Raw genomic sequence first — 19,072 nt, 5'->3', positions numbered from 1 at the left:
GCACTTTGTGTTATGTCAATCAGTATGACAGCATAATAAAAATATTTAGTAATACATGAAAGTAAAAAAAATGTTAATCTTTGCTCCCAGTGAGCCACATGGAAAATGATCAAAAAACAGACACAAATATATCACATGCGATTTTAAGATATATAAAAAATATATATGTAAATTATTTCAAAGTCAGCTCTCATTGAGTCACAGATTAGTCAAGATAATACAAGAACATATTAATACCAAAATTGCACGCTTAATTTGGTCACAACATAACACAAACATCAAACTTGGTAAACATCTGATTGGCTGTAGAAAATTGTACACAAATCTTATGCCTAAGAAAAGAATAGTAACAAAATGATGGGTCTTGCACAACAATTTTTACATTGTCTTTTATATTTGGTGCAAGTATGTCCCATATTCAACAATACAAAAAGAAAGTAATAAATGTTTGTCACCTTCTTGCCCGTTGCAAGTAAAGAAGATGTCTCAAAATTTAATATTCAATAGTGACAATAAAAATATAAAAACATTCTCTCAGAGATCTGGAACTTTTCCAGGATCTGTAGCATGAGTGGTAGTTGCTATTTGACACACCCAGTAAAAACTTTGCTGATAACATGCTTTATGGAAACTGGGGAAGTAATTGTATTCAAACAGGGAAATGTGCTTAATCATGTTTATATGGTTTCAATTCAGTGATGTTTCTTAATCCAAACAACCTTCTTAATCTGGGAAAGATAAGTTTTTACACATTAGGATGTGGGCTTTCTTTTATTTCAAATGAACAACCTAGCTCAACATCTTTGTCTATTTCAGTATTTTCAAACAATAGATCATTTTCAATTTCTTTAGTTCCTAAGTCTAATGTCTCTTTCCTACATTTAGCCACATCCCTCTCTGGTTGCAAAGCATTGACATTTAAATATAAACCTTTGTTTTTATTTGTTCCTCTTAACACTGTGTTGCCACTCAACAAATTATTGTTTTCACCCCATTTTTTATAAAGTCCACTACGGATCCTTATCCACCATATAGGATACAAGGTTGCACTTACCTTTGCTAATTCTTTCCAAAAGGCATCTTTGTTTATACAGTTTCCATAGTTGTTCCACAAAACTTCTAAAAACTTTTCCCCTTTTTCTTGAAAACACACATTTACATTCCATCCGTTTATATTTTCTTTAATATTATTAGTATTACTATTCTCATAGATTAGCGTTTCATAGTTCCCAATAGGAATAGCTTGTCCTCAGATACACATTCCCTAGTCTGCATTTCACTTAAATTAACCTCATTATTACCCATGTTTGTCACATCACTTACCTTTACCACATCACTTTTCAATTCTACAAATACTTTTATTTCTTCCTCCACACTCTCATCAATAACATCACTTGATTTAGGATCATTATTTAAATGTCCCTCTATTACTTCTTCCTCCTCCTCAACAACAACCCCATCTGCAGTTTCCCCCCTATGTATCTGAATCTCAGCAATTGAGTCTTTGGCTCCATTAAACACTTCGTCATCCCCCTTCTTATCAAATAAACCCCCCAAAATAGATTCTACTTGTGGTGTGTCTGACTTGTTATTAACACCAGTATCTTTTTCAGCCCAACTATGGAACTCTGCAATACCTTCAACTTCTGCACTTTCACTAACTACCTGTGCTTGAACACAGTTTTTATTAACTGTATCACTTTTACTCATAGTATCCCAAAACCTTTTATTAAATTCTAATTTATTCATTCTAACAACTTCAGTATTTTCATGGTAATTACTCTTTACATTGTATCCTCTCCTTTTCCAGTTTCGGTTATGTGTTGTCCTGTCATAATATTGTCTAGCCCCAAAACTACGGACATCTAGCGGGACTGTCCACCGTTTCCCGGCTGGTTTCCTCGGTCTGTCCGTTTGTAGCTGTCGTTTTGTTCACTAGTTTCAACAAACCCCCTTCTATCTTGTTCTCTTCCCCAATACCTATTTCTATCATTCCTGTTATCTCTCCTCCATCCTCCCTCCTGCGTATTGTTTCTGAAATCATTTTCATATCTCCTATTTCCCCTATTTGGAGCATTATTTCCAGAATTTTCAAAGTCTCTCCTCCAATAATAATCTCTATTTACATTCCTGTTCCACCCCCCATACTGGTTGTTGCCAGAGCCAAAACTTTGGTTATTTTCTCTCTCCAAGGCCCTATCTAATCTATCTACAAATTTCAGGAACTCTTCCATTGAATCGTCTGGTCCATGGACCAATTCCCACTGCAGTCTCTCTGGTAATCTTCTTTTTAAAACATCAATTTGTGTCATAATATCAAAAGAGTTATTCAAGTGAGCAAGTTTTTTCAATTGATCTCTGCAAAATTTTTGCATTCCCCCTACTTTCCCTCTATACACTGGTCCATTTAGAAATTCTGACTTTAATCTGGCTTGTATGGACTGTGACCAAAATTTACAAATAAATTTAGCTTCAAACTCTTCAAACGTATTCCAAGAATCATTATTCTCATTTGCCCAGGATAGGGCCTCCCCTTCTAGAAACCGTTTTACTAACTTAATTTTTATGTTATCAGACATTCCTACAACAAACATATCCTTACATTGGTGAATAAAGTCAATAGGGTGCAGATTTTCACCAGGAAAGCATTTCACTTGGATGTGCCCATTCATTGTATTTTGATTGTAAATCGTTTGTTTGGACATCAATGCGTCCTCCAATTGTGTATATTTAGTGTGTATATTTTCTACTTTTGTATCTACATTAGTGGTGTACAGGTTGTATTCCTGTCTAAGGTTTTCTGATGTTTTGTCTATTCTCTGATCTAATCTTTTAGCTTCAGTATCTACTCTGTTGTAGATGACAGCAATGCTGTCTGTGTTCGCTTGTATGTTTTCATTTAATCTTTCAACTTTAACTTGAAATTCTTTTCTGAAGTGTATCAACTGTTCACTAGTGTTCTTACTGAGAGTAGTTTTAAATTCCTCACACTTCTCATTGAGATGAGTACTTAATAGATCAAAATCCAAACTTAACTTATCCAGTCTGTCTGTGTTTTCTTTAAGTTTCAAACTTACTTGTTCATTTGATTGTTTAAACTCCAAACTTAGCTTATCCAGTCTATCTGTGTTTTCTTCACTTGATTGTTTAAAATCCAAACTTAACTTATTCAGTCTATCAGTGTTTTCTTCTCTTGATTGTTTAAAATCCAAACTTAACTTATTCAGTCTATCTGTGTTTTCTTCACTTGATTGTTTAAGTTGTGAGCTTATTTGAGTTGCAAACCCTGCTAGCCACTCTGTTAAGTTTAATTGTTCACCATCCCCTGGTTCAATTTTTACATTTCCTACGATCTCACCCCTCTCAGGTAGAGACATGTTAACAATTAATTATTTTAAATGACAACAACAACAAAATACCTTGCTTTATGTCTATGCTATGATGTCGTGGTCGGTGTTCTTGTTGGCTTTCTTCACTTATATTCGGTTTTATTGAAGCTGAAGTCTTGACTGATGAAATCCATTGACATAATCCAGACGTTAATCTTCCGAGCGGTGTGATGATAGTTTTTCGTAGTCGCACAAACACAATTTATTTATTTATTTTTGACATATTTTCACTGTTGACACACTGCACAAATAAACTTTTTTTTTTTTTTTGGAATGCTAAGCACTTACGAAATTTATCGCTGCACTACTATCATCGATGCACTTAAACATCCCGGACGAGCACCCACTTTTGTAATGGTCCACCTGGTCGTCGTTGATATCGCTAATTGCTGTAAACGCACTATTTCACTCCAATTTACGGAGCTTGTTAGCACTTGATGTTAGGTTGGCGCCATTACAATGTATTGTATTGTAGTAATCGCTGCTGCTTGCTGGATCGCTGCTGTGTCTCGATGCTGATGCTGGCTCTAAATCTGGTTGTCTAGGGTTAAAAAACATGAGGTCCCGTGTTTTTCATGTGCTTTTGATGATAAAGAACGAGCGAACCAACACGTATGTAAACATCAAATATTTATTACTTTAGTGGCCATATTAATTCCACTGTCCACCAAAGACCATAACACAACACAAAGTAGTACTTCCTTTACATGTTCTTTGCCTTGTTTTGCCAAACAATAACACAGAAACACACTTCACCAAAGTGACATTCCGACTGCCCTACTGCCTCCGACTGCTCTTTCGACCCTTCTCGCTGCTTGTATTTATAACATTGTCAAAGAACTACTAAAAAGAGATATAGTTTATAAGTCACATGTACATCTGTTGTTATAATTTGTGCAGAAAAGTTATTAATTTGCATCGAGTGACATAATTTAACATGTTATTAAAATGACAGACAGATTTGTTGACTTGACAGAATAATTCTTTGTTACAAAAAGGCCGTTTTTTAGAAGTTTGTCAACTGACTTCTCTAATTTGCATAAATAAGTAAGTAACATGAATTATTAAGAATTACATTGGTTTTCGTCTAAAATAGGATTGATTACGTGAATACTGAGTGAAAACGCTCCTAGTGAACAAATAGGTTTCACTGGGTGATTTTTATTTAAGGAGATCCAAAATACTTAAGTTGGCCACTATTTTTCGTACTTCATATTAATTATTTAAGATAAACTTAGTGTTTTTCATGATGACATTTGCTGTATCAGTGATCAAGTGATATTAACTTTTGTGTGGGTCAGTTATTCAGTATAATTTAATGGGTTGACTGTTTATGGAGACATGTTGTGCAATCATTGTTAACATACACAATAACTTTCCTATAATCATAAATACTCGTTAAACTGGTTGAATTTGGAAGGGATCGCATACTTCATTAAAGTAAATCCTTTAATATGTTCCGTTACAAGGTTGACCTCGTGGAAGTTCGGTTTCCTTTCTGGAGAAATGTTGACCACGTGAGACAATACTGATCCTACGACTTATGTTAGAAGACAGGTTAAAGAAAGGCAAACCTGCATTTGTAGCTTTTGTGGACTTGCAGAAAGGTTTGGCCATGTTGACTGGAACATTCTCTTTGAAATTCTGAAGATAGCAGGGATAAAATACAGGGAGCGAAAGGTTGTCGTCTATAGAACTTTTACAGAAACCAGACGGCTGTTATAAGACTTGAGGGGCGTGAAAATGAAAGAGCTGTTGAGAAGGAAATGAGACAGGATTGTAGACATTCCTAATGTTATTCAATGTTTACATAGAGCAAGCAGTAAAGACAACCAAAGAAAAATTTGGAAAAGGAATTAAAGTTCGGGTAGAATAAGCAAAATATTGAGGTTTGCCAATGAAACTGTTATTCTATCATAAGTAGCAAAGGAACTGAAAGTGTACTTGAACAGAATAGACAGTACTACACTATGTGATCAAAAGTATCCGGACATCTAGCTGAAAATAACGTACAAGTTCGTGGTGCCCTCCACCGGTAATGCCGGAATTCAGTATGGTGTTGGCCCACCGACAGCCTTGATGACAGCTTCCACTCTCGCAGACATACGTTCAGTCAGGTGCTGGAAGGTTTCTTGGGGAATGGCAGCCCATTCTTCACGGAGTGCTGCACTGAGGAGAGGTATATATCAGTCAGTGAGGCCTGTCACGAAGTCCGAATTTCAAAATATCCCAGAGGTGTTCTGTAGGATTCAGGTCAGGACTCTATGCAGGCCAGCCCATTACAGGGATGTTACTGTCGTGTGACACTCCTCCACAGGCCGTTCATTATGAAGAGGTGTTCGATCGTGGTGAAACATGCAATCGACATCCCCGAAATGCTTTTCAACAGTGGGAAGTAAGAAGGTGCTTAAGACAACAGTGTAGGCCTGTACTGTGTTAGTGCCACGCAAAACAACAAGGGGTGCAAGCCCCCTCCATGAAAAACACGATCACACTATAACACCACCGCCTCCGAATTTTACTGCTGGCACTACACAGGCTGGAAGATGACGTTCATCGGGCATTCGCCATACCCACACCCTCCCATTGGATCGCCACATTGTGTACCGTGATTAGTCACTTCACACAACGTTTTCCCACTGTTCAAACGCCCAATGTTTACGCTCCTTACAACAAGCGAAGCGTCGTTTGGCATTTACCAGCGTGATATGTGGCTTACGAGCAGCCGCTCGACCATGAAATCCAAGTTTTCTCACCTCCCGCTTAACTGTCATAGTACTTTCAATGGATTCTGATGCAGTTTGGAATTTCTGTGTGATGGTCTGGATAGATGTCTGCCTATCACACATTACGACCCTCTTCAACTGTCGGCTCTCTCTGTCAGTAAATAGACGAGGTCGGCCTGTATGCATTTGTGCTGTACGTGTTCCTTAATGTTTCCACTTCACTATCACATCGGAAACAGTGCACCTAGGGATGTGTAGGAGTGAGGAAATCACGCGTACAGACGTATGACGCAAATGACACCCAATCACCTGACCGCGTCAAAGTCCGGAGACCCGCGGAGCGCCCCATTCGGCTCTCTCATAATGTCTAATGACTACTGAGGTCACTGATGTGGAGTACGTTGCAATAGGTGGCAGCAAAATGCACCTAATTTGAAAAACGTATGTTTTTGGGTGTGACCGGATACTTTTGATCACGTAGTGTATCTTGAAAGGTGGGAAGCAAAACAAGAGGAAAGTAGGCGAGTCTGAGGGAATTAGGTTAGGGAATGATTAATAGTAATGTAATAGATGAGTTTTGCTATTTTGGCAGTAAAATAATTTATTATGACCGGCAAAGTAAAGATATTTAATGTAGACTGGCGACGGCAAGAAAAGCGTTTCTGAAGAATACAATTGTGTTGACAGTGAATATAAATTTAAGGTTTCGGAATTCTGTTCTGAAGGAATTTTTCTGGTGTGTGTCCTGTACAGAAATGAATCTTGGAAAATGAGAAGAGAACAGAAGCTTTTGAATTGCGGTACTACAGGGAAATGTTGGAGATTAAGCGGGTAGATCACATAAAGGACCTAATGAGGAGGTACTGAACAGAAAGAGGTTTGTGGCATAGCTTGATTAAAAGAAGAGATAAGTTGGTAGTACACATTCTAAGACCTCAAGGAATCGTCGATTTAGTATTGGGGGGGGGGGGGGGGGAGGGAGTAAAAATTATAGATGGTGACCAAGAGACGAGAACAGTATGCAAGTTCAAATGAATGTGGCTTGCAGCAGTTATTCAGAGATGAAGAGGCTTGCACAGCATTGAGTGGTGTGGAGAGCTCCATGAAACCAGCCTTCGGACAGAAGACAACAATCATATTCGAGCGTGGGAGGTATTAAGTGGGAATGTCTGTATGGACTGTTGCCACGTGCTGTGTGAACATCAACACAGTAACCACAGAAATTTTGAAAAATTAGCGGTGATCGAGCAAAAACTAATGAATAAATGTAGGTGGTGTGTGAGAAAAATAATGAGACAGATCTTTTATTTAACAACTGTTTTATTTTGTTCAAACAACAATATTGTCCCCTTCGAAGTAGTACCGGCGGAGTCGTAGTTCCTAGTCTTGGTAGCAGCGCTGAAAGGCATCAACTGGTAGAGCCTTTAACATGTCGCTCACATTTTTTGAGTGTTCTTCGGAGTCTCAGAACGACGTCCTTTTAAGACATTTTTCATTTTCAGGAAAAGAAAAAACTCACAGGGACTCAGATCAGGTGGTCAGGGCGTCTGTGGATCAACATAAATGCCTTTTGTGGTCAAATATTCCGTGATGGAAGTGGCTGTGTGGCATGTGGGATTGTCTTGAAACAGTATCCACGTGTCTGCAATGTCCAGCCTCACTAGATTCATGCACCTTTCAAGGGCATCTTTGTAAAACACTTGGTTGACAGTTTGTCCTGGAGGAACAAATTCTTTATGCGCGTTACACCTGCTGCCGAAACAGTAAATCAGCATTGTTTCGATCTCTAATTTGCTCATCCGAGCTTTTTGGTCAAGAAGATGTCTCTGTGTGCTTGGTCTTTGGATCTAGTAAAAAATCCAAAATTACACGACTGAATCATTTGTCGTCATTGGCAATCCTCTCACGTACATCAAGCAGACCTTTCTTTCATTGTCTTTCTACTCATTTGTGAGGTTTCTTGGCACCATTTTGGTTTAACCATTCGCATGTGCAAATCTTGGGTCAAAATTTGAAGTGCAGTGAAAGTGTTTATCAGCTCACTCATCCTTATTCTTAAATGTCGGCCTGATCTCACGAGAGCACGCACACCTCCGACGATTTCGTCGGTTTTTGAAGATGAAGGTTTCACTGAGCGAAGTTCATCATCAACATGTTCTCTGCCTTGCAAAAATGATTTATGCCAGCGACAAACTTGTGCTTTCAGTAAGAAACTTTTTTATTCAGCTGATACACCCGATCAAATTTCCAGAAACGGATACTACTCGCTTCTTGTTTTAGCCCATTCTGTTGGACTGCTTGTCCCAGGTATTCTTCCAACCTTCCCATAGTCAGTTACCATCAATTTTGGCCCATCACTGAGTTCATCATGTAATTCACCTTCTCACATTTCTAGTTTTTCTCTCTCTGTGTTTCCTTTAAGATGATTTATTTCCTGATTGATAAAGTAGCCAACTCATCCGCAAAAGCCAGACAGGCAACATAGAGCCCACTGAGTTTGGGTCCTAACCGAACCTGAATTGCGTTTTCTTCTTTGTTCAGCGATTTTCTCCATTCTCGAATGATACTTCTTAAGATACAATTGAAAACAAGCGGATTTTGATCTGAAGTCAGTCTTTGACCCCAAAGGACTCTAAAATTTTGCTCTGTAATTTTATCTGTCTTACAGCGCTGGCAGGAGTTTCATCACTGAACTATGTAACTGCTTTTTAACCCAAGCTTTCAAGAATTAATTGTGAGACCCTGAAGTGGTACTCAGACCCCAACAACAAATCACGACTGGGCTAGGTTTATCTAAGAAGATGAAAATATAGTTTCATATAATTATACACGCAGACTCAGTCACACTAATCAGTGGGAATAGGTTTACTAAGAGAGAGATGAGAAATTCAGCATTTCCCTTAAAATATTCTTTCAACACTGTAAACATCGGTTTTCTTTACAACAGATCCGTGGCAACTGTAATGCATGCCTATAGAAAAGATTGTTAACATCTCTCTTCGATGTACCTTCTACCTGCAACAAGAGAGAGCTTTAATTAATGTAGAGGACTAGCTGTAATCAAGACTTGTGGGTGCACTACAAACAGTGCCACAAAGTTCTTCCTCATGTCATTACACAATCAAGAACAATGCACAGCGCAAAAAAAAATGAAAATTCCAAGAACAAAGCATACTTACACAGACAAGGCATACTACCTTATGGGAACACAGTGACCGCCTTGTAACCAAATTTATTTAATTCTGTTTTCCAACTTCAGGTCACACAAACGGTATCTGATGATCATTCATTAGGAAGTCGAAATCGGTTATCACATCATTTGTGTGATCCGAGGCTGAAACTAAAAGAATTTCGCTAAGAAAGCAGAGACCGTTTGGACAATCATTAGGCATGAATCTAATAAACGTGACAGAGCAAATATTGTTCATCTCCTTGATGATAATAGCTGCACATATCATGGCGCTAGATTCAAATCACTGGTCACTAAATTCGACGAATTCTTCCTAATAGCAGCTAAAAACACAAGGAGAAGATGGACTATCAGAAGTAGATCCCATAGATCTTTATTTAGACATGTCTAACATACTGCTGTAATAAGAGAATAGTAATAGACTCTAAGAAGTTAATGTATCTTTGATCTTCATGTGTATAACTACATTAGAGATACAGTCGCATACCTGTACATACGTCCCTTTTTATTTGCGTGAATAAATAATGTTAAATATTCAATTTGATATTACAGAATTTCTCGCAATGGAATTTTCAGCAGCAGTCAGTAGAACTTCTTTGACAATCAGTTGTGAACAAGAGAACGACTGGTAGCTTCATAACCCAGGTGGCGCACTGGACTCGGATTCGAGAGGACGACGGTCCAAACTCGCGAGCAGCCATCCTGATGTAGGCCTTCTATAATTTCCCTAAATCGTTTCAGTAAAATGCCGGGACGGCCTCTTTGAAGGGCACGGCCGACCCCCTCCCCCGTCTCTCGCCAATCCGATGGGGCCGAAGACCTCACGGTTTGGTCCTCTCCCCATATCAACCAACCAATCAATAGCATCATAAATCGACAGCTCATTACATCATTTATGTACATTGTCCAATGACACTAATGTGACAACTAGGGCTGTGTGTGAACACGACTCGAATTGTTTCAGCATTTTACGTCACAATTTGGGAAATCTCAGGTTCTGTTCTATCTTTAGATCGGACTGCGATCTAGTGGCCTTTATAGGTATTACCGCAACGAGCTGTTCCAGTGCTTTGTGAAACACTATCTGTAATAGTTTCTTAGAGTTCAGGTGATGCATAACAACGGCGACTAATAAATAAAAGATTGCAATCATGGTGCTGTCCAGTTCTCGAGGTTTCCTTCGATCTAGTGACTGATGGTAGTATTTCCTAGGCAGGTCTTTCTGCTATAATTCATTTTCGAATTAAAAATTGGTCACTTTATCTATTTCGTATTTAAGGCATTTAATACTTAATTAAGTATTAAATGTTTCATGTGAACACTGCCGTCTGTTTTACAAATTTATTAAAATCTGATAACGTTTTTATCTGTTATTCTGGAATGTAAACAGGGATTAAATCGATCATTTCCAAGGTTCTTCGTAGATCATTATTGTCTCTCATAAAAAATATGATACTGGGTTCAGTCAAGTATTTCTTAATTTTTTTTTTTTTTTTGAGGACAACATATTGGTCTTTGTTACCTTTACCTAAAATTAACCATAAATGTTTATACATCCATACATGTCGGTGCTACATGAGAACTTACATTGTAAATTTGTCCAAACACTAAAGCGCCATTTTGCCATGCACGCCACGGCGGCATGTGAATAATTTAAAACTTTAACCATTTGTGAAATGCTCCGACCCCTGGACCGAAAGCCAATGATCATGCCCACTTGGACATGAGAAAAATCGCCCCATTTCCGCATTACGACAACGACCGCACTGTTTCCCGCACCCCACGACACAGTCTATGTACCCTCCACTGCTGGTGCCCCCACCTGTCGTCTGCGCACTGGCGTCGAACACAGGCAGGCTCATATTAATGTGACTATACTGTGTATGTAATGTATGGGGTTGAGAAGGGGACGAGTCTTATTCTCCACGTTCAAGGGTACAATTTAATGTCGAGTTTTCACCCAAGTCATAATGTTTATGAGACGACAGGAAATTGTCAGCATGAGCAGGCATTGAATGGAAACGTGTACATCATTATTGCCTGTGGGATCTTTATGGTGGCTCTCCTTCGAATAGTTATTTGAGAACAAGTAGGCAGTTTGGTCATTTAACAGCAAATCCTTCAGTGGACATTTGGGGCTTGGAAGCCATGTGCAGCTATTAGGGAAAGAAACATCTCAAAGCACTTGCTAGGTACAGAATGCTGGGCCCAAGAATTTCTCGCACCGACGTGCAGACAATGCGTTCGGTCGAAGAGGCGAAAAATGGCCTACGTGGACCTACCTACTAGGCGCCTCTTGAAGCAGCAGGGGCAGGGGGCGTGAGAGAAAGCTACGTCGCCCAGCCAACGAGTTACTACAGTGTCATAAACGCTCTTTGCGAACAACGATGGTGGCCATAAAAATGCACAAGTTTCCATGTTCACAGTGGACCGGACGCTATATTGAGAGAGCCATCAGGTGGTGTTGCCCCTTAGCCTACAGAGTTTTTTTGGGAAACGTCAGGCCTTCAAAACAATTTTAGAAGGAACCTAACATTTATGGCGGCTTTGAAATGATGTATGTTGGGACACAAAAGCACTTCTCTTAGTTTAGCCGGGCTTCTGGTTGGACACGAGGTAACATTCGGGCGATCCAGATAATGATATCCAAGGTAAATGTGTTGTTCACTTTAGAGCTATACATAAACTGAAAATAACATGCTGCCTAAAGCGTCCATGGAAAAAAGCAGGATCACAAATTCTTCTCCTGTCTGCATGGGAATTTGCGAGTCAGGGATTGGCTACTTCTCCTGAAAAGAGAAGAATATTGTTAACTTTGATTAGAATTGGCCGTTGAGTAGATCAGCTGAGCTAGAGGGTAGACTTGGAGCTCATGGAGTCTTGTGACTGGCACGAAACCCCTGTGGGGGCAGTTGCGGGAGGGCTTTTGTGGAGTTTACCGAGGTTTGACGGAAAGTGAGGAGAGGAAAAACTGGTCTTCTGATTCAGACTTCAGTCTGGAGAGGATTCTGGTCTCGACTTTTGTTACGAATGGTGTGCACTTGGGACACTTGTCCTGAATTTGCTTTCGCACCAGTACTACACTGAAATCTGCCGAGATTTCAGGGCTGCATTAGAGAGTAATTGCGATCCGTCTAACTGATCCCTAGCTGCAACTTGGTATATTTCGTGCCCAAGACAGGGCATCACAAGCGCCACACATCGCTGCACGGCAGACGCTGGAACCATGACCGTCACCTGAGACAGCGCCACACATCGAGAAAACGCGTCTTGTATTGATGCTCAGGCTTGTTAGGGCAAACAGGATCACAATCTCGCCACTTGTTCTCAGCTGCGCCAGCGTAGTACAGTTTCTGTTTAGAACAAATCCCTCGAAGTCTGTTCAATGTTAGATAATTTCAGATTTCGTTATCCATGTTTTGAGCCAGAGTAAATACTTCAGTTACACAAACCATAGTCTTTGCCAACCAGCCACCACCCAAGAGAGGCTTTAAGTGTTCGTTGCATACTTATGCTGCCACCAGATCATGTTTTATTTTTGTCATCTCACTTAACATGTATCTTTTTGTCCTATTGTATAATCAAAAAACTTGTGCCATAACTTTTACGAAAGATCAATCCCGTGTTGATGTACACCATCCATCAACAATTGACTAAAATAATGAAATGGCCACTATTTCATTAATATTATTTTAGCATTCAAGTTCATTTGGATTCTGATAGATATGGTAACTTCTAATGCAGGCTATCAACAACAAACATTGTCAAAGGTCAAAATCAATTTAGTAGATGCATGGGGCAGGTAGCCAAGTGAAAGATTTACTAGTTACCGTGACTAGTGTCAGGGCGGTAACTAAGAGTCTCCTGTCGTCTTCCAAAACATACTGCAAGTCCACTGTAGTTTTGCAGTTTGACGACCCCTGCCAGGATCCTAAATTGATGGCATCTTCTGTGACCGTGAGATGCAATTTCCGTTACAAGGCTTCTATTTTCACATGTGGAAATTCAGTTGGAGCACTGAGGTAAATTAGTTTCGCATAACCATAAGAATTGCTAGCGCTAAATAGATTGATGATTTCTAAATTTTATGTGTGTTGTTTGTTTGTATTATTATTCATTTCTTGTGATTTCTGTGTCACTTGCTGATTGTTCCTGGCGGAGAATGGCGCTGTGTTAACGTGCGGGATGGTAGATTATTAGTGGCTCTTTCATTTTATCGTAGGTTACGGCTGTTTTTATGTGATATGCTTTGTCAGCGATTTAGAATTAGTGGCTCGCTAGAGCAAATTTCAGGGTAAAATTGTGTGGCATTGCGACGAAGAGCAATTGAAATCTCTGGGAAGTAGAAACCTGAATGGATGCTCACTAGAAGCAAGGCACATTTACTCCAAGGTAGCGAGAATATTCGAATCTCGTCACAGGTGGATCGATTGCGGACCGGTAGCATTGATCAGGAGAAAGTTGCGGAGAATTCTCAGGCGAATTTAGTAGCTGACCTTGCGGATATGTCAAACGCGGATTTCTCTTATTGTGACGAGGAAACTCAGTCAGACATTGAGCACGAAGGTGAAATCGTAGCAGAGTGCCATACAGAATCTGCTGGCATGGCAAGACGTAGCGTCAGTGAGAGTAGCGTAGCAGATACACGAACAAAACGTCACAGAGCGATGGAATCGCGTTCGTCTAGTCCTGGAGATAAAAGCGGAAATTCTCAATTTGAGACCCTCATACGATTCATGCACAAAGCGGAGCGGACAGACAAAAAGCGGAGGAGAAGAGGCAGGAGAGAGAAAAGGTAACCTCAAAGGAGATGAAGGAGGTAGGAGACGAGATACTGGCAGAAGTAGAGCTGTGAGGGCCGGTCGTGAGTCGTGCTTCGGTAGCTCAGTTGGTAGAGCACTTGCCCGCGAAAGGCAAAGGTCCCGAGTTCGAGTCTCGGTCGGCGCACACAGTTTTAATCTGCCAGGAAGTTTCATATCAGCGCACACTCCGCTGCAGAGTGAAAATCTCATTAAGGGAAAATTCGTTCGCAAGAAATGTCGAACCATTCGGCCACAAACATTTCTTTTCCATACAAGGTTTCCAAGTGTACACAGTGAATAACAATACATTACATCCAAAATAGTTGGATAGCTTAGGACGATCATGTGCTACCAGAATCGTGACCACAAAATACCAGATGGAATTTATCTGCGGGCTTGTAGAGGGTTCGATCGCGAAATACACGCGCAGTGTTGCTGAGTGCTGTCACTCATAGGCAGAATTCAAGGTTGCGTTCCGTAACACGTGCTGGTCGCAGGACACGCAAGAAAGAATCAAGCGGAAGATTATGCTGGGCAAACATCTAGAAGCGTTAGGATTTCTTAGTCCAGTGAAGTTCTCCGAGTCGCTTGTTTAAGAAGAATCGGTCTTTGGACCAGCCGTACAGTCCCAAGAAAATTATGAGGCACTGTTGCTTCACACAACCTCTGCACTGCCAACAACTCCTCATTGAAAGATGCAACAGTTCCACTGAATGCATCAAGAGCGCGCTAGGTGAATTAAACTATATCTACAACATGCAAAACCCAAGAGACAGGAACAGATACAATGACCGCATTTGGCAAGACTCCTCACAACGACAGCAAACGAAAGGGGGGAAATTATAGATCACGGGAAAACAAAAATGTGAACTATAGAGGGAATAACCAACCACCGTGGGAGAACAAAGGTAGACGAGACATTACAACGACAATTACAATGAACGGCAAAAAGGAAACTGGAGAGAACAACAAAACCCCAACCAGTTCCAGCGGGATACTGGAGAACCACAGCAGAAAAGAAACAACTGGGAGAGCAACAGTCGTCAGCAGCGAGAAAACTAACAAGATCATAATATTCAGATTAGGCCATCCAATCCGTTGCAGAGAAAACGAAGCACAAGTTTAAATAGAAACTGGTGCTCGTCTGCTGCAACACAAAGCCGCAGGAACAGTCGGAACGAGAACATCAACGTGCTAGAATATGAAGACGCAACAGAGCTTTTGTATGAAGAGAAGGAAATCATGACACGACCGGATCTACATCTTAATATTTACCGTAGGCAACAGAATGTAACCGGAACTGTGGACCATGGAAGCCACGTTACGGCGATATCGGACTCTGCATACAAGAGATGTATTGCGGAACATCCATGTCCAGCACTCACGCTGAAGCAAACGAAAATCACTGGCGCACTGAAAGGAAAGTACACGGAAGCACGGATACAAACATGGTTGGTATTCAGCCGCAAAGGGCACACCTTGGAAGCGAACTTTCTGGTCGTCACTTTCCTGGCAATTGAAATAATATTCAGCATGGCTCTCCTGAACCAACATCAGGCCGTATTGGATGTCAAGGAGGGCTCAGACTGCAGAAAGATGTTGTCAAGAAAATTACATTAGCTGATCTTGCAATAAGGGCACAAATTCCTGCTGAATGCCTCAACCGAAATTACACTACAAAACGGGAGGAAGATAGTAATCGATTGTGGCGTGATAAGCGTTGTCGCACCGTGCAAGAACATGAACAAACTCGTAGGGAGTTACGCAATGCGATTTATAACGTGTTAGAGAGTCTAGAAAACATTCCAATGAGTGATAAGGAAGACCTGAAAGAAATGTTACTTGAAAACGCGGATGTGTTTCTGCCAAAAACGGAAGCTGTCAGTAATTTTGAATATGCACTCCGAGTGCACGAGCGCACAAAATTCTTCGTGTTACCTTACCAGATCCACCTGACCTACTGTCGCAAACTTTTCTTAGCGATCAAGAGGATGCTAGCCGATGACATTATTGAACCAGCAACCACCTCCATTTACAACTACCCCCTCGCGGTAGCAGAAAAGCCCGATGGTTCAATCCGTTTGGTGCTGGATTCACGCCCACAGATGGGGAAAGTATGCCACAGACCGTTGCGTATCGGTACCAGATCGGCACAAACGTGGCAGTAGAACACGTAGCAACGGTAAAAGACATGCCGCCAAGTTTGGTTTCCGTTGATTCTCCAGAGCCGCACCACCCACCTGTCGAAGAGTGGGGGTGTGTCCTCTTCACCTGACACTGAATTTCCGCAGAACCTCCCCCCCCCCCTCTGCCCCTCTTCTCCAACCCCCTCCCCCCCCCCACCACCACGTTGCACGTTGCCCCATGCGACAGTCGCCTTCCTGCAAAGCTGCAACAAGCGGTGTTTTCAACCAGAGCGTGCGGCATGGCGAAAAAAGAAACAACTAGAAAGAGGGTGGAAGTGAAGGAGCAGCCTCTTTACAAGAAGATTCATCCTTTGACTCTAGCATGGACTGTAATACACGACTTTAAATGTCACTTGCAGGTAACCAGCTGAATTATTTTGGTAATAACTAGATGCAGGCCTATACCTTTCTTACCTTGAATATCCCCGCCTTTCCTACTTTCCTTAATGTGGCTCCTGAACTACCTACTGGTACTGTGTAATTTTACAGAGAGGGACTGATTTAGAAGTTATGGATGACGGACGAGGAATAGGCTGGACTTTTGTGACTTTACGTTAATTATTCTTTATCCCCCTTCAGGATCTGGCTGTTCCAAAAACCGCGCTCGTTTTTTGTATAGGATATACTTTACTTATTTCGCAAAACTTCTGTTAGGTGGCAATTTTAATAGTGTTTTGCGTCCTGTATATCAGACCCCCAGTTTTAATTTCAGTGCGAACCTAGAAGGTTCGGTGCGCTCTGCGCAAATGCGCTACGCATGGATTTGTCACTATTCCACTCTCGTCAGATATACGCAGTTTACAGCTACTTCCAACAGCAAACTCGATCGTTTTTATCTTTCCGAATTTTTATGTGGACAACTGTCAGCGATAGACGTGATACCCGCTTGTTTCACTGATGACTGTGGCGCAGCTGTAATCTAGGATCATGTGCCTCAACCAGTAAAACTGTTTTGCAGTGAACACATGGTGTGTCGTGGGGCAATCACTCTGTTTTTAAAATAATTGAAAAGCCACGATCGCTTCAATATCGTTTACTAGATGACCGGTTTCAGCACTCTGAAGGCGCCATCGTCGGATCTGAAACGTGGATTAACATTTATAAAACCATATGGACATCATTGCACATGAGGCAGACCATCATTAAAGTAAAACTGCATCGCCTCCCCTGGATGCTGAACACATCTTCACTCGAGGTTATCGTTCGAGAGGTTTGGACCCGAAGCTTGGGTTCGCAGAAGGGTGGGAACACGTTACAGACTCAGGGATGTCCGGTAAGTCCGTCGATATAGTATAGAGCTACGGAAATGGTCTGCCCTCATGTGATTCTGAAGAGGTGTTCTCGGGGGCACATCGGAGTGGTTGCTGGACGCTTTCGAATCTTGAATAGCGGCTGACATGTTATCATCTGGTCTGAACTCGCGGAGGAGAAAGGACTCTTCCGACGGAATTTTTCCAGTGCCGCGCGGGGTGGCCAACCGGTCTAGGGCGCCTTGTCACGGTCCGCGCTGCTCCCCCGTCGGAGGTTAAGTCCTCCCTCGGGCATGAGTGTGTGTGTCATCCTTAGCGTAAGTTAGTTTAAGTTACATTAAGTAGTGTGTAAGCTTAGGGACCGATGACCTCAGCAGTTTGGTCCCAGAAGACCTTACCACAAATTAAAAAAAATTTCAGCAGAGCGGAGATGGGAAGAGGAATCGTCTCACTCCTCGTTGACCTGAGTCCGTCTACGTTTGTTTTTAAGTGGACATGGCGGTGGCGAAGCTACAGTGGCGAAGTCGCTACGCGAGGTTAACGGCAGAAATGCACTGTGACCATCAAGCAATGACTCGTGTAGCCCCTCAGAAACTTGGTTAGGCACAATGGCACTCCACTAAAGTTAGCCTTTTACGATGTTCATCTACACCTACATCAAACACCATAAGCCACCTAATGGTGTGTGGCGGGGAGTACTTTTTGTATTAGTAATGGGCCCTCCTAGCCTGTTCTATTCGCGAAAGCACATGGGAAGAATGATTGTCGGTAAGCCTCTGCATTGGCTCTTATTTCTCGAATTTTCTTCTCGTGGCCAATACGCGAGACATATGTGGCGGGACGCTTCCCGAAAAGCGCTCTCTCGAAATTTCAATAGTAAGTCTCTGTGTGATGCACAACGCCTCTCTTGTAACGTCTGCCAATGGAGTTTGTTGAGCATCGCCATAACGCTCTTGCGCCGGCTAAACGATCCCGTGACGAAACGCGCTGCTCTTCGTTGGATCTGGTCTATCTCTTGTATCGGTCCTGTCTGATAGGGATCCCACACAGAAGAACAATACTCGAGAATCGGTCGAAAAAGCGTCTCTTAAGCCACTTCCTTCGTGGATAACTTACATTTCCTTAAGATTCTTCCGATGAATCTGAGTCTGGTATTTGTTTTATGTGGTCATTCAAAAAAAATGGTTCAAATGTCTCTGAGCGCTATGGGACTTAATATCTGAGGTCATCAGTCCTCTATAACGTAGAACTACATAAACCTAACTAACCTAAGGACATTACACACATCCATGCCCGAGGCAGGATTCGAACCTGCGACCGTAGCGGTCGCGCGGTTCCAGACTGTAGCGCCTAGAACCGCTCGGCCACTCCGGCCGGCTGTGGTCATTCCACTTAAGGTCGCTCTGGATAGTTACGGCAGATACTGTATCCAGCCGTTTGTCATCAATAGCACGGCTGCATAGTAGTAGGTTTCTTTCCGTATGTACGCGCAATTTTTTTTTTGTCATCAGTCTACTGACTGGTTTGAT

General features: G+C 41.5%; 1 non-coding gene across 1 annotated transcript; it reads left to right on the top strand.

Moving 5' to 3' along the window:
- Nucleotides 1–14,178: 14,178 nt before the first annotated feature.
- Nucleotides 14,179–14,252, top strand: Trnas-cga (transfer RNA serine (anticodon CGA)). Its single transcript has one exon. It is a non-coding gene; the product is annotated as a tRNA-Ser (tRNA).
- Nucleotides 14,253–19,072: the final 4,820 nt, after the last annotated feature.

This window comes from Schistocerca nitens, chromosome 2 (assembly GCF_023898315.1).
Source record: "Schistocerca nitens isolate TAMUIC-IGC-003100 chromosome 2, iqSchNite1.1, whole genome shotgun sequence".
NCBI classification, from domain to species: domain Eukaryota; kingdom Metazoa; phylum Arthropoda; class Insecta; order Orthoptera; family Acrididae; genus Schistocerca; species Schistocerca nitens.
This window is presented reverse-complemented; position numbering and strand designations above follow the sequence as displayed.